Source organism: Lycorma delicatula, chromosome 13, assembly GCF_047948215.1.
Source record: "Lycorma delicatula isolate Av1 chromosome 13, ASM4794821v1, whole genome shotgun sequence".
Lineage (NCBI taxonomy): Eukaryota > Metazoa > Arthropoda > Insecta > Hemiptera > Fulgoridae > Lycorma > Lycorma delicatula.
Window position 1 is genome coordinate 5,224,636 of NC_134467.1, and position 26,407 is coordinate 5,251,042.

General features: G+C 32.2%; 1 long non-coding RNA gene across 1 annotated transcript in view; it reads left to right on the top strand.

Annotated features, from left to right (window-relative positions):
- The window catches only part of LOC142334134 (uncharacterized), a 39,297-nt gene extending 24,502 nt beyond the window's left edge, over window positions 1–14,795 (top strand). The window contains exons 2-3 of the long non-coding RNA XR_012758780.1: window positions 12,838–12,972; window positions 14,402–14,795. This is a non-coding gene — a long non-coding RNA (uncharacterized LOC142334134). The remainder of the gene's footprint in view (window positions 1–12,837; window positions 12,973–14,401) is intronic.
- Window positions 14,796–26,407: the final 11,612 nt, after the last annotated feature.

Sequence of the window (26,407 nt, forward strand, 5' to 3'; positions counted from 1 at the left end):
TTGCAATCATCTATAATCGTTCTCTGTTGCAAAATGATTTTGTGTATCTTCTCGTACTTTGATACTGTGTTCATCATTTTACAAACAGAGGTTGGACTGCTTCAGTCTTACCTCTGTTTATTTATAACAGTTCAGACTTGTTTTCCATCTTCACGGGTTACCTTTACTAGTTTGATGATCCATCTGAATATCTATGCGTAAGATTAACATGATTATCCACACAGTTGCCTGGTAAACTGTACTTTATCATGTGTAAAACATGATAAACCATCTAGTTTAACCATACAGTTTTAACCATCTAGTAAATTGTAACATGACATTGATTTCCAACTACCTGCACAACATACTGTTGTCTACTAACATACCTACCTTGAGGTTTTGGGGTGTTCCAAATTGCAGATTTAATATAGCCCTCCAGGTTGCTGTATTATCGTATCTGACTGAGTTTACATGGTGGTACCAACATCATGATTTTTTAATAAGTATTGGCAGACAAAGCAAGGTATTGGTCCCCTACACTAAAGATACGTTGATAATAGTTAGATTATTAAATTAAAGAAATAACAAGATCTAAGCTGTAAATACAGACAAAATAAAATAATTAATTTCTTGACAAATAACTGGATTGATTCAATATTAATTTCACTAGAGTTCAAAAACAAAAAAAAAAAAAACAACTTTAATTTAACCTAATAATAAACAGTTAATTAAAAAAAAGACTTTTTACAGATAAAGAAAAAAATAACTGCAAACAAATTACGGTCGTTTCACATGTTGTTCGTTGCATTGTGAAATGACTGAAATATAGTTCTAAACGCTGTATTTTAATAATGAAAATTTCCAACTTGCTTCCCTCTCCACAATAGATGTTTGAGACCAAAATACTCAATTTTTATCATGATGTACAGCATGGTGTTTTAATATACTGAAAAGAGTCTGGAACAATAAAACAATGAAAAATATGCACTCTTATTTCCATTTTTTTTCTTTTCATCCTGTCTTTTGGGTTATGAAGAAGCAATTTGGCAGGATTTTATGGCCGGTACCCTTCCTGATGACAACCTTTAGGGCAATTGAAGTTTGTAAAGTTGCACTGCATGAAAAATTGCTTATACCCAGATATACTCCCACATTATCAGGTGCTCCTTTCCCACGTCTAACCTCTGAGAATGCCAAATGGCTTCTTCTGCTTATAATTTTCCATTAAATAAGTTACAAAAAAAAAAAAATTTGTTATGATATTGTCACTAGGCTTTGTCACTTAAAATTCGAACTTTTCATCTACAATTCATTGATTTTATGTTATTATTAACTGGCATCAAGTAGTCAGAACAGAGGCAGGATCATGGCAAAGACTTTATGAGAATGTGCCACAACATTTTTTAATCATAGATTTTTCTTGAGAGTTAATAAAATAAACTGCGGAAGAATGCAGGGTTAACTGAACCTTACAACCCTCAATGTAATAAGGATAAAATCAAAACCTAAACCGACAACGATTGTTAACGTCTATATGCCTACAAGCGCCCATGATGATGATGAGGTAGAGTGTGTATATGAAGAGATTGATGAAGCAATTAAACACATAAAAGGAGATGAAAATTTAATAATAGTTGGAGATTGGAATGCAAGCATTGGAAAAGGCAAGGAAGGTAATATAGTGGGTGAATACGGGCTGGGCAAAAGGAATGAAAGAGGGGACTGACTTATAGAGTTTTGCACGAAGTATAATTTAGTAATTGCCAACACCCAATTTAAAAATCATTTTAGAAGAATATACACTTGGAAAAAGCCAGGCGATACTGCAAGGTATCAGATAGATTATATCATGGTTAAGCAAAGATTTAGAAATCAACTTGTTGACTGCAAAACTTACCCTGGAGCAGACATTGATAGCGACCATAATTTGGTAATAATGAAAGGTAGATTGGGGTTTAAAAACCTGAAGACAAGGTGTCAGATGAATCGATGGAATTTAAAGAAGCTTGAGGAAGAGGAGGTAAAGAAGATTTTTGAGGAGGACATCGCAAGAGGTATGAGTAAAAAAGATAACGTAGAAAATGTAGAAGAAGAATGGGAGAATGTTAAAAAAGAAATTCTTAAATCAGAAGAAGCAAACTTAGGCGGAATAAAGAGAACTGGTAGATGATATATTGCAGCTGATGGATGAACGTAGAAAATATAAGAATGCTAGTGATGAAGAAAGTAAAAGGAACTATCGGCAATAATGCTATAAACAGGAAGTGCAAACTGGCGAAAGAAGAGTGGATTAAAGAAGAGTGTTCAGAAATGGAAAGAGAAATGAACATTGGTAAAATAGACGGAGCATACAGGAAAGTTAAGGAAAATTTTGGGGTATATAAATTAACATCTAATAATGTGTTAAACAAAGATGGTACACCAATATGTAATACAAAAGGTAAAGTTGATAGATGGGTGGAATATATTGAAGAGTTATACGGAGGAAATGAATTAGAAAATAGTGTTATAGAGGAAGAAGAGGAAGTTGACGAGGATGAAATGGGAGAAACAATACTGAGATCTGAATTTAAGAGAGCATTAAAAGATTTAAATGGCAGAAAGGCTCCTGGAATAGACGGAATACCTGTAGAATTACTGCGCAGTGCAGGTGAGGAAGCGATGATAGATTATACAAACTGGTGTGTAATATTTATGAAAAAGGGGAATTTCCATCAGACTTCAGAAAAAATGTTATAGTCATGATACCAAAGAAAGCAGAGGCAGATAAATGTGAAGAATACAGAACAATTAGTTTAACTAGTCATGCATTAAAAATCTTAATTAGAATTCTATACAGAAGAATTGAGAGGAGAGTGGAGGAAGTGTTAGGAGAAGACCGATTTGGTTTCAGGAAAAGTATAGGGACAAGGGAAGCAATTTTAGGCCTCAGATTAATAGTAGAACGAAGATTAAAGAAAAACAAACCGACATACTTGGCGTTTATAGACCTAGAAAAGGCATTTGATAACGTAGACTGGAATAAAATGTTCAGCATTTAAAAAAAATTAGGGTTCAAATACAGAGATAAAAGAACAGTTGCTAACATGTACAGGAACCAAACAGCAACAGTAACAATTAAAGAACATAAGAAAGAAGCCGTAATAAGAAAGGGAGTCTGACAAGCATGTTCCCTATCTCCGGTACTTTTTAATCTTTACATGGAACTAGCAGTTAATGATGCATATCATTAGCACAAGCTAAACGAATATTTCTTCAGTAAGAAATATAATTTGTTTACATCAAAAATTAATTTAAATGTCAGGAAAAGATTTTTGAATGTGTATGTTTGGAGTGTCGCTTTATATGGAAGTGAAACTTGGACGATCGGCTTCATTCGGAAAACTTATTTCATATTCTACTGCTGCAGCTGTAGCATTACCATTACAGACAGCCAAAATGTATACCACATCAGTGTATTTCTCTGTTGTAAATAAGTACGGTTTTTTTAAGTTAAAAACCATAAGAAATCACTAATTACGTCCCTTAATTAACGTCCTAAAAATTTCAATACGATCTCATTTCACCTGGGTAGCTGAAATCGAGTGAAATTTTGCACAAGCCGTAACTTGCAAACAATCCGTTTTAGGACATATGTTTGTATGAATTTTTCCATTATTTTCACATGCAGAATAGGTTACAAAATTCCCGGGTGAGCTTAATGATACATCCTATTTATTTATAGTGTTTGCATAGAAAACATTGAAAAGTTTTGTAAATTTAATGTAAAAACATTAAATATGTTTTGTAAACATTAAAAAGTTTTTGGTGCTTAAAAGAGTTTTTGAAAGGAATTCAGGACTAGGTAAAGTTTGAATATCATTCTCATTCATCCTCTGAAGTATTATCTAAACGGTAGTTACCAGAGGCTAAACAGGAAAAAGAAAAGGTTATTTAGAGGTTAGATTCCACTTTAAGGAAAAATGTTTCTGACAAGACTTATGTATCATTGTCTCTAGAATCCAAATTCGAGGTGCAAATGTGTCCCATTTAAAAAAATTAACTTCTAATCTAGTTAGCCCTCCTCTGGTCAAAATCATAATTTTTTTTTTTGCATCTTCCAGAAAAATCACTTCCTTCAATTTTAGAAAAGGAGGACGGGGGAGGTCTAGGACACCTGTTTTAAATATATCTATATATATATATTTAAGTAATATATATTACTTCATTTATATGAAGTAATGTTTTTTGTGCATGTCCCTTGTATTTTGAAAATATACACTCAGTCTGTCCATGTAATATTAACTACAGGTACTGTAATTTAATTTTATACTCATGGGTTTATGGGTTGTTTGATCAACAGTGTTTTATTGATTTGTCTTATAATGTAAATCTTTTTGTTTGTGTGTAGTTTTGAAAGTTACACACAAAAAATCTTTATGAAGTTTTATCGGTATACAGAAAGGTTGTAAATTACCTCCATATTTTAATTTGCTATAATATAAGAGATGTTTACAATATAAGAGATCACCTATTTTATTAATACATAACATCAGCACCAGCATTTCTCATGACTGTAAGTTTTGAGAATGTTTACAAAGCATTTCAGCATGAACTCTGCAGTGGAATATTGATCAGAATGCATCAAATTTATATCAACACTCGACTAAGAATTAAAAATGTAATAAAACTTCTACATCCACTTCCTTAAGAAAATTTTGCAGGGTATGACTTCAGGTTCAAGTAAAGCCCACACCTTTTATAAAACCTCACAACCTGGATGTAGAGGGTTGGCATCAAGCCAATATGATTGTTCTACAGATCATATTGGCTTTACATGGCAGTTTGTAATATTCTTAGGATCAAATACAGCAATATTTGATGAGTGGTCCAGCTACCATTGGTGAACTCATATTAAATACACTTCATAGTGGAAGGCTGACTGCATTAGCTGAAGTGATATAAAGCATTGTTGAGCATATTCTCCGATAAACAGGTATTGTTCTATTTCTACCCAAGTAAGTTCTAAGAAACAGAACAAAACTGTTTCATTATAATATATTATTAAATATAAAACTATTAGGAATTTAAAATAGTTACTTTACAACCAATCTATATATAACATTAAATATTTCATGTTAAATGTGTTTTTTTATATAACATTTTATCTGTAAGTATGGGTATGTATCCATTAACATCGACTAAATATTTTATTACACAAGTTCTTTAATGTAGTTGTCAACTAAAATAATTCTTTTATTGTAATCATTACATAACATATTATATAGATCACATACAGGATGGATATATATGATACTCTATGAACTCGTCATTGCAAATCAGCTGATTTCAAAGTTGAGAGTTCTAAGATTCAAATCCTAGTAAAGGGAATTACTTTACATGGATTTCAATTAACCACACATCTCAGGAATGTTTAACTTGAGACTTACAAGACTACACTTCATTTACACTCATAAATATCCTCTGAAGTAATACCTTACGGTGGTTTGGGAGGCTAAACAGAAAAAAGAAAGAGATATGATATTCCACAGATAAAAAAAATTGTTCCAACATTTACCTGGATATATTAAGAGAAATCACAGTAAAACTTAATTAATTAGACCAGTATTACAATGTAACAAAATTAAGTGACAGGTGTAAGATATAATAAGTGATAAAATAATAATTTTAAATAAAGAAGAAATCATTACTTGATTTCATGTCTGAACACAGGTATTGTCCAATATTTCACTAAAGTTTGATCAATATTTGCAATCATCTATAATCGTTCTCTGTTGCAAAATGATTTTGTGTATCTTCTCGTACTTTGATACTGTGTTCATCATTTTACAAACAGAGGTTGGACTGCTTCAGTCTTACCTCTGTTTATTTATAACAGTTCAGACTTGTTTTCCATCTTCACGGGTTACCTTTACTAGTTTGATGATCCATCTGAATATCTATGCGTAAGATTAACATGATTATCCACACAGTTGCCTGGTAAACTGTACTTTATCATGTGTAAAACATGATAAACCATCTAGTTTAACCATACAGTTTTAACCATCTAGTAAATTGTAACATGACATTGATTTCCAACTACCTGCACAACATACTGTTGTCTACTAACATACCTACCTTGAGGTTTTGGGGTGTTCCAAATTGCAGATTTAATATAGCCCTCCAGGTTGCTGTATTATCGTATCTGACTGAGTTTACATGGTGGTACCAACATCATGATTTTTTAATAAGTATTGGCAGACAAAGCAAGGTATTGGTCCCCTACACTAAAGATACGTTGATAATAGTTAGATTATTAAATTAAAGAAATAACAAGATCTAAGCTGTAAATACAGACAAAATAAAATAATTAATTTCTTGACAAATAACTGGATTGATTCAATATTAATTTCACTAGAGTTCAAAAACAAAAAAAAAAAAAACAACTTTAATTTAACCTAATAATAAACAGTTAATTAAAAAAAAGACTTTTTACAGATAAAGAAAAAAATAACTGCAAACAAATTACGGTCGTTTCACATGTTGTTCGTTGCATTGTGAAATGACTGAAATATAGTTCTAAACGCTGTATTTTAATAATGAAAATTTCCAACTTGCTTCCCTCTCCACAATAGATGTTTGAGACCAAAATACTCAATTTTTATCATGATGTACAGCATGGTGTTTTAATATACTGAAAAGAGTCTGGAACAATAAAACAATGAAAAATATGCACTCTTATTTCCATTTTTTTTCTTTTCATCCTGTCTTTTGGGTTATGAAGAAGCAATTTGGCAGGATTTTATGGCCGGTACCCTTCCTGATGACAACCTTTAGGGCAATTGAAGTTTGTAAAGTTGCACTGCATGAAAAATTGCTTATACCCAGATATACTCCCACATTATCAGGTGCTCCTTTCCCACGTCTAACCTCTGAGAATGCCAAATGGCTTCTTCTGCTTATAATTTTCCATTAAATAAGTTACAAAAAAAAAAAAATTTGTTATGATATTGTCACTAGGCTTTGTCACTTAAAATTCGAACTTTTCATCTACAATTCATTGATTTTATGTTATTATTAACTGGCATCAAGTAGTCAGAACAGAGGCAGGATCATGGCAAAGACTTTATGAGAATGTGCCACAACATTTTTTAATCATAGATTTTTCTTGAGAGTTAATAAAATAAACTGCGGAAGAATGCAGGGTTAACTGAACCTTACAACCCTCAATGTAATAAGGATAAAATCAAAACCTAAACCGACAACGATTGTTAACGTCTATATGCCTACAAGCGCCCATGATGATGATGAGGTAGAGTGTGTATATGAAGAGATTGATGAAGCAATTAAACACATAAAAGGAGATGAAAATTTAATAATAGTTGGAGATTGGAATGCAAGCATTGGAAAAGGCAAGGAAGGTAATATAGTGGGTGAATACGGGCTGGGCAAAAGGAATGAAAGAGGGGACTGACTTATAGAGTTTTGCACGAAGTATAATTTAGTAATTGCCAACACCCAATTTAAAAATCATTTTAGAAGAATATACACTTGGAAAAAGCCAGGCGATACTGCAAGGTATCAGATAGATTATATCATGGTTAAGCAAAGATTTAGAAATCAACTTGTTGACTGCAAAACTTACCCTGGAGCAGACATTGATAGCGACCATAATTTGGTAATAATGAAAGGTAGATTGGGGTTTAAAAACCTGAAGACAAGGTGTCAGATGAATCGATGGAATTTAAAGAAGCTTGAGGAAGAGGAGGTAAAGAAGATTTTTGAGGAGGACATCGCAAGAGGTATGAGTAAAAAAGATAACGTAGAAAATGTAGAAGAAGAATGGGAGAATGTTAAAAAAGAAATTCTTAAATCAGAAGAAGCAAACTTAGGCGGAATAAAGAGAACTGGTAGATGATATATTGCAGCTGATGGATGAACGTAGAAAATATAAGAATGCTAGTGATGAAGAAAGTAAAAGGAACTATCGGCAATAATGCTATAAACAGGAAGTGCAAACTGGCGAAAGAAGAGTGGATTAAAGAAGAGTGTTCAGAAATGGAAAGAGAAATGAACATTGGTAAAATAGACGGAGCATACAGGAAAGTTAAGGAAAATTTTGGGGTATATAAATTAACATCTAATAATGTGTTAAACAAAGATGGTACACCAATATGTAATACAAAAGGTAAAGTTGATAGATGGGTGGAATATATTGAAGAGTTATACGGAGGAAATGAATTAGAAAATAGTGTTATAGAGGAAGAAGAGGAAGTTGACGAGGATGAAATGGGAGAAACAATACTGAGATCTGAATTTAAGAGAGCATTAAAAGATTTAAATGGCAGAAAGGCTCCTGGAATAGACGGAATACCTGTAGAATTACTGCGCAGTGCAGGTGAGGAAGCGATGATAGATTATACAAACTGGTGTGTAATATTTATGAAAAAGGGGAATTTCCATCAGACTTCAGAAAAAATGTTATAGTCATGATACCAAAGAAAGCAGAGGCAGATAAATGTGAAGAATACAGAACAATTAGTTTAACTAGTCATGCATTAAAAATCTTAATTAGAATTCTATACAGAAGAATTGAGAGGAGAGTGGAGGAAGTGTTAGGAGAAGACCGATTTGGTTTCAGGAAAAGTATAGGGACAAGGGAAGCAATTTTAGGCCTCAGATTAATAGTAGAACGAAGATTAAAGAAAAACAAACCGACATACTTGGCGTTTATAGACCTAGAAAAGGCATTTGATAACGTAGACTGGAATAAAATGTTCAGCATTTAAAAAAAATTAGGGTTCAAATACAGAGATAAAAGAACAGTTGCTAACATGTACAGGAACCAAACAGCAACAGTAACAATTAAAGAACATAAGAAAGAAGCCGTAATAAGAAAGGGAGTCTGACAAGCATGTTCCCTATCTCCGGTACTTTTTAATCTTTACATGGAACTAGCAGTTAATGATGCATATCATTAGCACAAGCTAAACGAATATTTCTTCAGTAAGAAATATAATTTGTTTACATCAAAAATTAATTTAAATGTCAGGAAAAGATTTTTGAATGTGTATGTTTGGAGTGTCGCTTTATATGGAAGTGAAACTTGGACGATCGGCTTCATTCGGAAAACTTATTTCATATTCTACTGCTGCAGCTGTAGCATTACCATTACAGACAGCCAAAATGTATACCACATCAGTGTATTTCTCTGTTGTAAATAAGTACGGTTTTTTTAAGTTAAAAACCATAAGAAATCACTAATTACGTCCCTTAATTAACGTCCTAAAAATTTCAATACGATCTCATTTCACCTGGGTAGCTGAAATCGAGTGAAATTTTGCACAAGCCGTAACTTGCAAACAATCCGTTTTAGGACATATGTTTGTATGAATTTTTCCATTATTTTCACATGCAGAATAGGTTACAAAATTCCCGGGTGAGCTTAATGATACATTCTATTTATTTATAGTGTTTGCATAGAAAACATTAAAAAGTTTTGTAAATATAAAGTTTTTGGTGCTTAAAAGAGTTTTTGAAAGGAATTCAGGACTAGGTAAAGTTTGAATATCATTCTCATTCATCCTCTGAAGTATTATCTAAACGGTAGTTACCGGAGGCTGAACAGGAAAAAGAAAAGAAAAGAAAGGTAAAGTTCGAAGGTTATTTAGAGGTTAGATTCCACTTTATGGAAAAATGTTTCTGACAAGACTTATGTATCATTGTCTCTAGAATCCAAATTCGAGGTGCAAATGTGTCCCATTTAAAAAAATTAACTTCTAATCTAGTTAGCCCTCCTCTGGTCAAAATCATAATTTTTTTTGCATCTTTGGTGATTCTTCAGTAAGAAATATAATTTGTTTACATCAAAAATTAATTTAAATGTCAGGAAAAGATTTTTGAAAGTGTATGAAAGTGTAAAGTGAGTGTCGCTTTATATGGAAGTGAAACTTGGACGATCGGAGTATCTGAGAAGAAAAGATTGGAAGGTTTTAAAATGTGGTGCTATAGGAGAATGTTAAAAATCAGATGGGTGGATAAAGTGACAAATGAAGAGGTATTGCGGCAAATAGATGAAGAAAGAAACATTTGGAAAAATATAGTTAAAAGAAGAGACAGACTTATAGGCCACATACTAAGGCATCCTGGAATAGTCGCTTTAATATTGGAAGGACAGGTAGAAGGAAAAAATTGTGTAGGCAGGCCACGTTTGGAATATGTAAAACAAATTGTTAGGGATGTAGGATGTAGAGGGTATACTGAAATGAAACGACTAGCACTAGATAGGGAATCTTGGAGAGCTGCATTAAACCAGTCAAATGACTGAAGACAAAAAAAAAACCTATATTTTTAATTTAAGTCTCCATATAAATGTTATGATAAAGCAGAGATCTCTGTAAAAGTATTTAATAATGTGGGGAAAAGTAAAGCAGCCAGTGGAAAAATTAAATTTTTTAAACCATTAGGATAATGATAATTGACAACTACAGCAGTTTATTTGTATGGGAAATTTTTTGTATTCTGATAGGTATTAAGTTATGTATCTTTTATGCAATTTTTTTTTCTTTCATAAAGTATATTAATTAAAAATTTTTCTTTGTTAGGAATTTTGTGTATGGATTCGCCAATGGTTTATAAAAACCTCTTGATTTTCTGTTAAATGAATGACATAGTCTTTTTTCATTTTTTTATATACTCTTTTGCTAATGACTAATATTTTACTAGCAATAAAATTAAACTTATACCTGTTTGGTTACACTACTTTTTTTTATTGTTTCTGAACTTGTATATCTTAATACATATTTGTACCTACGAACTTTATTTAACTCTTCATTTAATAATCGTACTAATTTTAAAATATTAGTATAACTTATTTCATAAACATTTTATTTTAAAAGAGGAACAAGATAATTTTTTTTAATATCCTTAAAGATTTTTTATTGAAGGTGCATAATAACAAGTAATTATTATTTCACAACATGCTTAATATTATTTTATCATGGAAGGTAATATTGAAATTTATTTGTTCTCATTGTTTTTACTTACAGCTCACAAAGCTGTAAGTAAAAACAAATTCTATAAAACAACTACTGCTTTCTATGAATGAATTTGGAGAGATTGTAGTTCTCAAAAAACATACATCATCCATTACTAAATAACTAAAATGCTAATTCACAATACTGTTAATAATTTTGGATTGCTGGTTCAGTAAAATAATAATAAAAAAATGTAAACAATGAAGTACATGTTAGCCTTAACAGGAAGATTTTATTTTTTTGCTTAATATTACAGTGTGAAAAATTTGACCGCTTTAATTTATGATTTTATTTTGGAGATGAATATACAAAGGAAATAACAGGAATTATTTGTCGCCAATAGTGTTTACATGTAAAGGACTAATTAAAAAATCAGAATATAGGTTGTTGCATATTCATTAAAATTGATTCTAAATACCTCATCCCTTGAAAAAAAAACTATAGCAAAAACAATAGAATCAGTGTTAATTATTGTAAGTGCTAATTGTGTAAGTTTATGGAATGGAGTTTTTATAATCTCATATAGAAACATTTTAATGTTGCAAGTTAAATGCTATTTAATTTGATTTCCATACCCTCAGTTTATCAGTTGTACAATCATCACCGACTTTATCATTGAGCTTCTACTATATCTTTCAATAGATTGATTCAAAGATAATATGCCTTACATAAATGGATTGATTGATGGTTATATTAATAATTTTTGGTTTTCTCAACATACTTGATTCTTGACTACCAAATCTATCATCATCATCAACTTTTATTTTCATCTAAGAAGCTCCTCTACGTCATGGTAATTTCCAGGCTTTTGAACCATTTTGAAGATGAGACACATCATTTTAACAAAACCATTCTTATTACTGCTAGGAACAAAAAATTCAATTATTATATGTTATATTTAGAGCTCAGAATTTATTATTAAAATGCAAATTTTATCTATGTAAACATGGATAAAATTATCATTTTTACATTTTAATTCCCAAAGATGAGAAGTTATCTTTGTAGGTATTAGGCTTTTCAATTTTTTCGTAAACGCTAGATTTTTCCTGCTAAATTTAATATTCTATATAGAGTATTCTCTGGTTATGAAATTTAATACAGGAAGAAAAGTTGTAATTTTTATCTTTGGCAAGGAGAAACTTGGTATGATACTCTTAACAAAATCGTTCATGCCTATGTTTCTATTTCTTGTGGTTGCTTTTTGTGTGGTTACAGGAAGTAATGTTCTTAATTGCCTTAAGAAATGCTTCCTTTAAAATTCTTTGCTCCTTTTTTCTAAAGACTCCCAGGGGAAAATTTCATTTGCTACTCTTTTGCACACTTTTTTCATAAACTAAAAATATTTTAAATTATCTCCTTTGTCAGACCATATAGTTCTTTACTTTCACCACGTTCCTTAATATTTTGTTATTAACAAAATATTAAGGAACCATATAGTGAGTGTGTGTGTATTAGTTGTGAACATATAAAGTGCTTACTAGGTAATGGAAAAACAACAGATTTTGAATCAGGTATACTAATTATAAAAATCTGATTTACAATTATATCACTATAAAAATTCTTCTAGAACTCACTTTATCAGTCTCAATATTGCTGAAGTACTCATAAAAATAATGTGTTTGTTTTTAATATCACAAAATGCTTCTTGAGTTTCATAATACAATGAAAACGAGAAGCGCCAATCACTACTCACTCATCTGTATCTCTGTTCCTTTAGTGATGATCTAATAGAAATTAAGGATTGTGTGGTATTTAATTCTTCTTATATCTATATTTCACCTTGTAATTGATAATTTATTTTTTAAACCAGAATGAATGTGCAAATATTTTATTGTCGTTCCAGAGCCACAAGCCTTTGTCACCAAAACATCATGTTGTACATCATGGATTCAGAGAAGAATGTGAAGGATCTTCAGATGAAGATATTTGTCAGCAACAGGAGGCAGTGGAAAGAAGCATAGCTGAACTTCAACAGCAGGTTTGCTGTTTCTAATTAATTCTTGGCTGTTACCATAATGTTGAAATGTATTTTTTCCTCTTGAAAATTTGTTATTAATTGTAAAGCTATGCTAATTAGTAGATGCTTGTAAACTTAAATTAAAATATGCTTAGAGGTTTTCTCAAAGGAAACAGATTAATCTTAAAGTTAAGTTATTAGTAGAAGTGATAGATGTTTTACCGTATATACTGACTCATTAGCATTTAACAAATTGAGAAATTTTACACTTAATACACAGAATATTAAGTGCAATTAAGACCTTGAGAATAGAGAGAGAGAGAGAGAGAGAGAGAGAGAGTGAAAGTGTCTGTAGATGGGATTTGATCCCCTCTCATGAAGTTAGTGGGGGATTAAGTGATTTTGTTATAAAGTAAAATATTCTATTTGTTTTAATTTAGTATGATTATTCTTATTATTCCAATATATAAATCAAGTTAATACATTTATCTATTTCTTTCTGTAATTGCTGTACTAAAAATGCATAACAAATTAAGTCAGTAGAAATTGTCAGATGTTATGATTTGTACATTCAATAAAATGATTTTTCAAGAACAACCTAATTTTATTATCTATTATTCTACACAATACTGAATTACGTGTCTTACCCTTGGACCTGTTTACATTATACGGCATTTAAAAGAAAGCTTTGTTTTTTTAGTATCTACAGTAATTGCAATCATTAATTGCATGTTTATAAATTTGGAAATCTAATAATAACATTGTCGCATAATTACATAATTTCTTTGCCACGTACTTATGTACCTATTGTAATCATACTGTAGGTTGAGCACATCTCTACCAGTGATATTTAAATATCAATAAACATGAAAGATAAAAAGCAAAACTATCTTTATTACTATGTATTCATTGTATAATTTCACTGAGCCAGATGTTAAAGCACCTGCTGCTGCTGCTAATTAATTACCATTGTTAATCAACTTGAAGAAGTTAAACAACTTACAAAGATGTGTAATTTACCTCTGCCTTTTCAGTACTCATTTTTCTTTCTAGAAACAAAAAATTAAATTTGGTTAAAACTTAATATTAGGGAAAAGACTTGAAAAATGTAATTTAATTATGAAAAATTCACACATGTAATGATTCACAAGAGAAAAACCGGAAACTGCTACTTAAATCTGAAACAAAGCATTAAGAAACATCAAAAAATGCTTTATAACTTTTTGTCATTAGGTTAATATGTACAAAAAATTATGTCAATTAGAGGTGTGAAATATTAATATTGTTCTTTTCAGGCCTGGACAGGTCTTACCTGTTGTAAGAGTTACGAACAGTAAATTGATAGAAATGGTAACACTAAAAATGATTTTTACCGTATTAGTTAATATTATTGAAAATAAATTTAAATCTTATGGTAACGTTAACAAAAATATCTTTTTATTTATTACAGATATCTTGTCAGCAGGTAGTAATATCACAGGCTAGTAAGGCGTTGAATTTATCTAGTTCAACAATTGAATTTTCTGGTTCTGCTGAAGAAGTCGAGAGAGAATGTCTGCTGTTAGTTGCAAGTATGATTATTTTTTTATTAATTTATCAATACTCTTTGAGTCAATAAGATTAATATCTTCTCTTATGTGATTAATTTGGTTAAAGCCATTAATATGTATTTTTCTTGTATAATTTTTTTTTCTAAAATAAAAATTAAAATGTTAGTATTATTTAAAAAACAAACAATATTTTTGTAAATGTTTTATAATAATACCAGAAAATTCTACAAAAATTGATTTAAGTTAATAAATAAAAACAGATTTTTAGAAAACACTTTATTAAAAATGTTATGAGATTACATTTATTTGGATAATTTATTTTTTATCTGATGTATTTTCATTATGTAATTAATTTTACTTATAATGAGTTTGAAGAGAATAAGGAACCGACTCCTTGTTTATCAAATAGTCTTCAGTTTCCAGCAAGGTAATTTTTTCACTTAAGAGCTCATCATTCTTACTTATAACCAATTGCAAAATAATAAAAATAAAAGGTGATTTAACAAAAAAATTAATTTAAAGACACATCAAATTATCAGTTACCATATTTGTTCACAGATTACAACTTAAATGACCCGACTGAACATTAACAAACAATAATATGGTTTTGGTCCTTATAATATGTGAAATGCAATATTTGACTTGTATTTTTTAGTATTTATTCTATGCAACACATTTACTTTAACTTAATTGTCTATTGTAAAATTTTAAAGTTACATTTTTAATTTAACCTTAGAGGTATTAATTTTTGGGCCTTGATCTAAGACTAATAATATTGGGGTGAATAATTAAACTTGAAAAATTATTCATGTACTTCTGTTTAATTCACTTATTATTTAATTCATACATAATGATTGACTGTTCACAAAAGAAAAACAGAAAACGCTACTTATATCTGAAAAAAAAAATTAACTTGCACTCACTTTACCGCAAACTATTGTATGACTATTAACAATATAGAAAATAAATATATTCATTATTTTTTAATATGACGGTGAATCAAATATAAACCAGAATTTTTGTTTTATAATTGGATAATAAAAATATACGCACAATATTATTTTTCTACATAATTTCCTCTTTCGAAAACACATTTTTCCCAGCACAAAGGTAACATTTAAGCCCACTATCGTAAAATGAAGGTGAGCATGATGTCAACTAATTGCTCACAAACACTTCAACAGCAGCATCTTCTTCAAATTTCTGTCCTCCAAGTGCTACTTTTAGTGGTCCAAACAAATGATAATCGCTGGACGATAAGTCCAGACTGTATGGAGAATGCTCCAATGTAGTCCAGAATAAAGATGCAATTTTCTCTTGACCTCTGCAGCTTTTCTTCCCACTATACAATGAGCTGCAGAACACTTTACATAATACACATATACTACACCAAGAACACTACATAAATTACAACATACACACTTACACAATTACACAACAACAACCTATACTTATATTTCTTACATCTACACTCGGTGGTGTTGCGACATCTTATGAAACGCAACCGTAACCCAAGGTGGGAACAAATCGTGCCGATGGGTGAATGACTCTACGTAGTGAGTCTCGAACGATGTCCACTGGGCACCAGGGCGAACCTAGTTGTATTTAGCTCTAGCTCCAGTACGCATGCGCTCTGCTGGAGTGGTCCATTTTTCGCCGGTACTCGTGGGACCAAAATTTCAGTTCCAATAACAAACACAATGATGGTTGGTGGTCCATCTGAAAAAACCACCAAATCTAGTCTTGTGAAGAGACCTCGGTCAGCTTTGTCTGATGAGGATAAAAGTCCTACCAAAGAGAACCGCAAATTATTAGAATTGAATTCTAAAAATTAGATTATTATTATTATTATTATTACATTTGTTGTTGTCAGAAATAGTCAGGAAGGTGACTCCCTTCAAAAGGTTTCACCTTTCTTAATAAACAAAACCAAAACAGGTGCAAGTGGCTCCCCGAAGAATATCAGGAAATTACGTGACGGATCGATTGTGATTGAAACATTCAATGATGAACAGAGTCGATCTATCTTACATCTCCGTAATATGGGTGGTATAAATATAAGTGCAGAAAGCCACAAAACATTAAATACGAGCCGGGGTGTAATTTTTTGTCGAGACCTCTTAGATATAGATATCTCTGAAATAGTTGATGAGCTTTGCCACCAAGATGTTGTTAAGTGAAACGTATAATGAAACGACAGAACGGAACAGAAGAACCGACACTGTCTCTTATACTAACATTCAATCTTCCTGTTCCACCAGAGAAGATTAAAGTAGGTTACCTCTCGGTTCGGGTACGACCATTCATACCCAACCCACGGCGATGTTTCAGATGCCAAGGTTTTGGTCACACTACAACATCTTGCATGAAAACTGAGATCTGTGCTCGACGTGCTAAAGGTCACAATGACACTAACTGCGAAGAAAGTGAAAAATGTGCAAACTGGAGTGGTCCACATACAGCCCGCTCCCGAGATTGCCCAACTTTTAAAGAAGAAAAGGCAATTCTCAAAATCTGTACGGAGCAAAAACTATCTTTCCCGGCTGCACGCAGAGAATATAAAAAGATAAACAATTCACGGAACCTGGTTAAACCAGATGTATCTTTTGCCACCGTTACATCTAAACAAATTCCTACAAATGTTAATAATCAGCAGTGTGGATCCTGCAATGAGCTTAAAAAACTTGTTCAGATGCTTTCTGAACAAGTAGCTTCACTTACAGCCACTATCTCAGAGCTGACAAAAATGAATAAAAAGTCCTCCATCGCAGTTAGTGAATCCAACAGTGTGATACATACAAATGTCCCTGTTCCCAAAGTCGTACCGGCACGAGTAGCGACTATTACAGCTAGCAGTAAGCCACCTAATAAGCTCCCCATAAAGGGAACCCACATAACCACCCCCCCCCTCTGGGATGTCAACTGCAGCATCCCATTCAAATAAATCTCCTCCACCATCACCTCATATACTTGAGGATATGGTTGAAGAACCACCCGACCCTAGGGCATCAGAGTTCTTTAAAATAAAAAATACAAAAAATAAAAACCAGATCACGTACAGCTAATTTTTATATAATTTCCAAAATTTAATTATTTAATTTTTTTTTTATTTATTTTTTCTACGCTTATGAACATTATTCTGTGGAATGTTAGAGGTATTCGGTCCCGCATTGAAGATATTAGAGTACTGGCGCATGCACATGATCCACTAATCATGTGTTTTCAAGAAACTCACCTTCTACAAAATGACCCAATTACACTCAGACGATAGTTCTGTGAGAGATACGATTGCCTAGTAGACAGTAGGGAGAGTGGTGGAGTGGCTATCTTCATGAAGAATGGGGTGTCGGCTACAAGAATTCAACTAACCACTGTCATTCCTGCTATTGCAGTAAAGCTCTCTATCCCCTTCAAATTGCATATCTGCAATCTGTATCTCTCACTGAACACTGAGTTCAGTGCTCTAGATGTCTCAAATCTCCTCACGCAAATACCATCTCCACTGTTAATAGTAGGAGATTTCAATGCCCATCATATTTCCTGGGGCTCAATCTTCTGCTCCACTCGAGGAAATATGATAAACAGAGTGAGACAAGACTTTGACCTTTGTCTACTGAATAATGGATCACACACATTCATGTCCTTATCATCTGGTACTGTATCTAACATTGATCTCTCCATATGCTCACCGAATTTACTCCCACATTTTAATTGGTCTGTTTGTGATGACTTTCACGGTAGTGAAAGACCAATTATTATTGGTTTCGATGTAGATTGCGAGATTAAAAGAAGGCCACGGAGATGGATTGTTGAAAAGGCGGATTGGAATGGATACCATAAAGCATTCCAATCGCAGTATGACGATGATGCGAACATCCTTGACCAATATTCCTCTTTTACGTCCATGATACTTGAGAATGCAAACAGATGTATTCCACAAACATCGGGTAATCCTAGACGTCCTTTCGTTCCATGGTGGAACGATGATTGCAAATATGCTATTAGGAATCGACGGCAGGCACTACGCAAATTTAATCATAGGCCTACAGCTGAACATCTAAATTTATACCGCAGGGCTAGAGCAGTGTGCCGTCGGGTATTCTTGAATTCTAAGAGGAATTCATGGACGAAATACGTGAGCACTATCTCACGCACTACTCCCACGTCTACTGTGTGGAAAAAAATTCGTGCAATTTTCAGATCACCGAAACAATCTATTCTCGATCTTATTGTTGAAGGAGAACTCCTTTCATCACCTTCAGCAGTGGCAAATAGTCGAGCAAAATCTTTCCGCTCGGTGTCTCTCACCTCATCGTATAATAACGATTTTCAAAGGTACAAGATACAGATAGAAGTATTATCGTTAAACATTGGTGATTTGGTTGGTGAATTAAACACCCCATTCGTATTTAAGGAATTGTTACATGCACTTAAAAACTCACAGGACACTTCTCCTGAACCGGACAACATTCGCCTTTCCATGCTTTCACACCTTCCTAATTCGGCACTACAACAACTTTTGAATATTTTCAACGGTTTATTTTCCAAACAAGTCTTCCCACCCGGCTGGTCAGAAGCATTTATTATACCAGTACTAAAACCTGATAAAGACCAAACCAATCCCTCAAGCTACCGCCCTATTTCATTAACAAGCGTTTTGTGTAAAATAATGGAGAGAATGGTAAACTGCAGGCTTACATGGTACTTGGAGAAACATGGCTTTCTATCTCCAGAATAGTGTGGTTTCCGACAAGGACGATCTTCCATTGACCATCTAGTGTCACTACAAACAGCCATACAAAACGCTTTCCTCAATCACCAGCATCTCGTTGCTATCTTCTTCGATATAAAAAAGGCATATGACACAGCCTGGCGACGTGGTATTCTTAACACTCTCAAAGAATGGGGAATCAAGGGCAATATGCTTGCTTTTATCCGGGGATTCTTAAATCACCGAACAGCTCGTGTTCGTGTTGACGATTCGCTCTCAGGTAGTGTCATCTTGGAGAATGGAGTGCCTCAAGGTAGTGTATTAAGTGCCACCTTATTTTCTGCAGCCATAAACAGTATTACCCAAATGTGTGCAGGCTCCTATCTCATGTTCTCTATTTGCTGATGATTTTGGAATATAATTCCAAAGGAATAATATTCCTAAGGAATATAATTATATTCCTTAGGTTTTTTAAACTTTAAAATTTATTTAAATGAATAAAATTATTTTTAATAAAATCCTATTTAATTTAATTAAAAGTTGATTTTAATTAAATTCTTATGAAATAAGTATTTAATTAAAATTAAAAATGATTTTTATTAAATATCTTATTGATGCATTTAATTAAATAATTTACTTTAGATGATTATCTTTACAAAAACTATTTTACATTAAAATAAAAATCTATATTATATTAAAATCTTAATTTAAATATAAGAGGTTATCTATTATATAATAATTATTTTAATTTATATAACACTTATGAATTAAAATATTATACTTAATAAGATTAAATATTAAAGGGAGAAATAGATATATTTAAATAAATATATTACCATATATAATATATATATTATAATATAACTATCTTTTTTCTTTTTTGTAACATAATAATTAATCAATTGAATGATATAATATAAATATCTTATTATAACGAAAAAATTTTTGTTGAAAAATTAAACTCAAAAATCAAAAATTGCAAAAATTTGCAAAATAAATGCAAAAAAATTAAAAAAAAAACAAATAAGCAAATAATGTACCGTATAAAAAAAAATGATATATAAAAAAAAAAAGGATAAAAAACAATTGATTTTTATACTCAAGCAAGATGCCTGATTAAAGGATTACTTTGATGAAGTAAATTAAGTGAAACCTCACTCATGCTAAATTGTAAAATCCAGAATTAAACTGAAACTGAGGAAATCAAAATTCTTAATGCATCACACATCCTTTTACAAAAAGATAAGCTAAACTAAGCTTATGGGTTCATACCCCATCGATGAATAAATTCTCTTTTTAATTAAAATAAATTTATCAAAAACAATATTTATCACAACAATAACCGTAAGAATTATCATAACAATATCCTCCAACAGAATAATATTCTCATGAATATCTATAGAAATCAATTTAATTTCTTTTCTACCCCTTTTAAAAAAAAGAAATAAAATAAATGAACAATCTATAAAATATTTAATTATTCAAAGAATATCCTCATCAATTATAATAACCTCAATAATTATTAATGCTATCATTAACTGCCCCATTAATGAAAGAATTTTAATAATAATGAGAATTTTAATAAAAATAAGTATAATCCCATTTCACCTATGAGTACCAAGAATTATGCAAATAATAAGATGAGAAATATGTATAATAATGATAACTATACAAAAAATCATTCCCACAATTATTGCAACCCAAATAACCAGAATTAAACTAATAATAATATCAATAATTATGGCACCAATCTCAGGAATAAAACAAACATCACTAAAAAAATTAATAGCATACTCATCAATCTCAAATTCACCAGTAATAATCTTTTCATTAATAATTTCAAAACAACAATTTATTCTTCTATTAATTATATACACCATAATCAACTTAACTATAATAAACACGTTCAAAAAAAATAATATCAATTTTTTAAACCAAATCAATACTCAAACAAATTTAACAAAAACATCCCTAATAATTTCATCATTATCAATAAGAGGTATACCTCCAACTACAGGATTTTTAATAAAATGAATAATTATAAAATCAACAATTTGTATAGCACCAACAATTCCATTAATTATACTAATTTCATCAATTATATCAACATCTACATTATTTAACATCGAGTTAAATACATCATCTTTGACTGATTCTTTTATTTGAGAAATTTTAAATTTATAAAATTCATTATTTTAAAAAATCATTTAAACAAAAAAAAAATCAAGTAAAAAAACACTACTTTTTACATAACACTTCTAAAATCTAAACATACTGTAAAATATCGTTCATTGCAATCTGCAATTAGGCCTGCGCCTCACTGTGAAATTATTCAATTTCCTGAGCCACCTGTGAATGTATATTTTGAAAGCAGCGATGAAGAATCAGGCAGTACTGAAGAAGACAACAATGATTTTGATTTTGAATTACCTTCCGATACCGCATCTTATATCACAAGGTAAATTAAACGACTCTGTTAGGGACTTAAACTTATCAAAAAATCAAGCTGAATTGTTAGGATCAAGACTGCAAGGTTGGAATCTACTTCAAAAAAATACTAATATTTCGGGTTTTCGAAACTGACAAAAAGAATTGTTTTAATAGTTTATTGATGAAATTAATTCAGTTTACTGGATAAACATTGATGAGCTTATGTCACACTGAGGACAAGTTCATAAACCTGAGGACTGGCGCCTTTTCATAGATTCATCCAAGTACAGTTTAAGAGCGGTTATACTACACAACGGTAATAAATATCCTTCGATACCAATCGCTTATGGTATTAATTTGAAAGACATACAATGTGATGAAAGATGTTCTTGAAAAAATAAATTATAAAAAAACATAATTGAAACATATGTGGTGATTTGAAAGTTACAGCTATTTTGTTAGGCATGCAGTTAGGCTATACTAGGTACATGTGTTTTCTTTGCGAACGGGACAGCCCAGCTGGGGATAAACATTGTTACCAAAGAGTGGAACAAATGAGACCACTTAACTCCAAATGGAAAATATATTATTCAAGAGCCGTCGGTTGAACCAAAAAAAAATATTTTTACCCCCTCACCAGGCAGCCAGAAATTTCTTCTGCTTTGCTAAACCACCTGTCGTCTTAACTTTGAAGGGAAAAGTGTTGTACATCTTTTGTGATGACTCTACATCACAAAATAAAACAATGTAGTTTTTAAGAAGCATTGTATGAGTAAATCTCTAAAAAAGTGTTAAAACGTGTATTAAAGAAATTATTTTGTATTTCCCAGTGCAAGGCCGAAGCTTCCTCCCTGCTGTAGAGTTTTTGGCAGGGCAGAAAAGATCCTATGGAAAATACACAATAAAAATATTTAAAAAAACAGCTTTCATGATCTTAATTTTTCTTTTGATTTCTTATACATCAATTTAAAAGTAAAGGCTAGATAAGGCTCATCAATCTTTTACTCGTTTCAGTTTTACAATTGTTTCGTCTTTTTCTACTCTTTATTATAACCAAACAGTGCAAAAAAGGAGTATGCTAAAGCCAGAACCGTGTATGCATCAGCTATTAAAAAAGCCAAGACCAAATGTTGGAAGGAACTACACGAGGACATTGACAGAGATCTGTGGGGGAAAGGCTACCGGTTGGTATCAGAAAGATTAGGTTGACAGTTTACTGGTGATCGTGAAGGATAAGGTATGTGAATACGTCAGGAAGCTCTTTCTGAAACAAACAGAGCCTTTCAGAGAAGAAATACTAGCTGACATTATACCGCTGTTTACCATGCAGGAGCTTAAGACTGCAGGTAAAAAAATGAAGCTGCATAAGAGTACGGGTCCGGCTGGCATTTCGGTTGAAGTCGTCCGGATCCTGGTAGAGGAAGCTCCAGTTACTATTCTAGACGTAATGAATAAAATGACAAAGGGTGATTTTATCCCTACTTCTTGGAAGACATCACAACTGGTCTTAATACAGAAACCTGGGGCGCCGGAGAGCGCAGTACCATATAGACCGATCTGTTTAGTTAAAAATCTTTGCAAGTTATTAGAGCGAATGTTAGAGGCCAGGCTGAGGAATTACATTGAAGAGAGAGGTGCCCTTAGTCAATGGCAATTTGGTTTCCGGTCGAGGAGATCAGCGATTGATGCTGTAAAAGAGGTGATGAAAACTGTCGATAATGCGATGAAAGGTACTCTGTGTACGTGTCAAATCCCAGTAGTCATATTGGTAGATGGCCACAATATATTATATTCTCTCAGTTGGAAGGCTATATTCAAGGTGTTGAAAAAAAGTCAATGTCCCTGCATACCTGAGAAAACTGATTCAAATATATCTGCAGGGAATTTGCTGTATGGTGTACCGGTATGGTACAGATCTCTGAGGTATGATCATAACAGACCACAGCTGGAGGGAGTACAAAGGAGGATAGCTCAGAGAATTACATGTGCCTACTCCTCGGTGTTCACAGAGGCTTTTACTTGTGGTCGCCAGAGTGTTTCTGCTGCAGCAGTTGGCTGATTCACAGGTGAAGATAGATGATGATATGAGTAAAGAAGAGACATATCGTGAGGTATTAGACAAGTGGCAGATAGGGTGGACTGTTTCGTGTAAAAATAAATACACAAGACGATTAATATGTGAGATTGGACCGTGAATCGGGAGAGAATTTGGCGAGATAAATTACTACTGGCTTACACAGTTCCTAACCGGCCACAGCTCCTTCAGAGCGTACTTGTTTGCAAGACACAGAACAGATAGTACAGAGTGTCGGTACTGCAATGAAACAGAAACATCAGAATACATCATCTTTTCCTGTAGTAGATGGGAGAAGGAAAGATGTGAGTACACACCAGTAACAGGGCAAATTAATCCTGACAATGTGATGTGAAGCGACCGATTTGCAGCTGTGGCTAATTTTGTCTGTAGAGTGTTACAACAGAAAGAAAATGATGAGGCAAGAAGAGTTAGATGACAAGCGAGTTGAATATACAACAGAACCCTGGCAGCCGGGTCAGGTGTCGCAAGGGAGTGAAAGACAGCCCCTCATGCAGTTGCCGCTCGTTTGTGTTTACATGCATGGGTGGTAGATGAAGCGAGGGGACTCCAGTAGCCTCTGAGCAAGTTGCAAGTGAAACCAATGTCCAAAAGGAAGGTAAATAGCGATGTAGTGTGTGAATATTAGCTAAAGTGAGTACAGTTGGTAGAAGTCATTATATTATCTCGATTATTGATTAAACTATAGTTAATTAAAGCAAGCAGTGAACTAAAACAGCCCAAGAAGAAACAGTCAGAATAATGTAGCTGTCAGAAGCAGCGTCAAGAGCCAGAAGGTGAGGCGGTGAGGGACAGCCTTCAGTGGAGTCGCCATCTGTCCACGCTTGTGCAGGTGGGGGCAGCGATGAAGCTACAGGACTGCTAAGCCCCCCTATCTTGTCACCCCCGGTGTTGTGATATACTTAATTGCAAAACCGGCTCTGGGTGGAAAGGAACAGTGAAACCGGAGTTTTAGTCGGCGGTAGGGTGCAGGCATTCATAGGCTCTATAACATCTAGCCGAACCCATGTGAGTCCAACACTCCTCCACCACGTGGGGGTACATAAATGGTATTTCTCCACAACATCGATTAAAAAAAAAAAAAAAAAAAAATATATATATATATATACTTAAATATATAAAAAAATGGTAGGCGACATTTAATTTAAATAGGCATACAATTTTTCAAATTCTAAAAAAAAGTTCATAGCCATCAATAGTCAATAGTCATCAAGCCAATGGTTTTTTTAATGGACCCTTTTACTCACCTAGTACAATAGGAATGTGTGCACACCTTGCAGAGCTTGTTCAAGTAAGAACTGAGGCAAGCAACTTTGAATCTTCGTAATGACATTAAGCTAAAATACTACGTATCAGGTAAGAACTTTTGTATTGCACTACTGAGAGGTTTCCATTCTTAAAAGAGTAGCTTGCAGGACAGAATCATTTTTCAGTTACCATATATATTTGCGAATCATTTTTGACAATAAATATTATAATATTAAAATGTATCAAATAATATCAAAGTATCAAAATGTGTCAGAAGACATAAAATATACATCTCAACTCGCTGATGAGCATCCTGTTGAGTGTTTACGAACAGAATATCATCATACTGATCTAATAATTATGAGGCACTGGTCAATGAAATGGAATGTCAAATATCACATTGATTTTTAGATTGATATTATTTATATAAATACATATATATATTTAATATAATATGAACTTTGTAAACATTCATTTAGCGCAAAAATTTAAACAATAGTTTTTATGAATTTTAATAGTAAAAATTAAAGATAGAAACAGATATCAATTTGTGCATATGTAAACATAAAATTGCTTTGATAAGATATGTAGTACCTGCTCTGCCAGTATTTCAGAATATATTGATATAATAAAATTCAAGTTTTTCCCCCATCTCTTTATGGGGATTTGATTAAGATAAAATACTATTAGAAAGTATCTTAGCTATCAAAGTTGAATTAAATTATGTGAAGAAATCTACTTACAAGTTTTCAACAATGGCCTTTTTTTATGTTTTTAGCTTAACATTATTTTATAAATAAATATTACTTTTCCGACAAATATGGCTAGAACAGCTATATTGAAAGGTGAAGTAAAATGATCATGTCAAAGATAGGGTATTGGGTTTTTTTCTGTAAATTTGTACGTTTTAGGGTCAAAAAACACAATATATGTATGTATCGTACAACTTATTCTAAAGTCAAGGCGTTTTAAAAATTTTAATAAAAATACACAGGTTTTTTAATATATTTTTTTTTTTGTATCGCATTCTGTGAAATAGACAATTATTTTTTAAAACATTATGTTTTTTAGTCAAGTAACCAGAGGCTGGTAAAGCCAATCACATCGTACATACAATAAGAGTGGCAGTAGCTGTATTTGTTGGGCTGCCATGCCATATACTGCCTGCACTTTTGATATTCACATGAAGATTACACACACACACACACACACACACACACACACACCAAAAATCAAGTAGAGGTAAGAAAAATTCTAAAAATAATAAATTACATTTAACTCAATTTGAACCTTTAAACTCAAAATTTAACAGAATTCTTTCTTAGTGCTCACTTACATTGTAAGAAAGACATGTATACAAATTTCCTTAATTTCAAATTAATCTTCATCAGGTATTTTTAGAAGTTTTTTATAAATGACTCT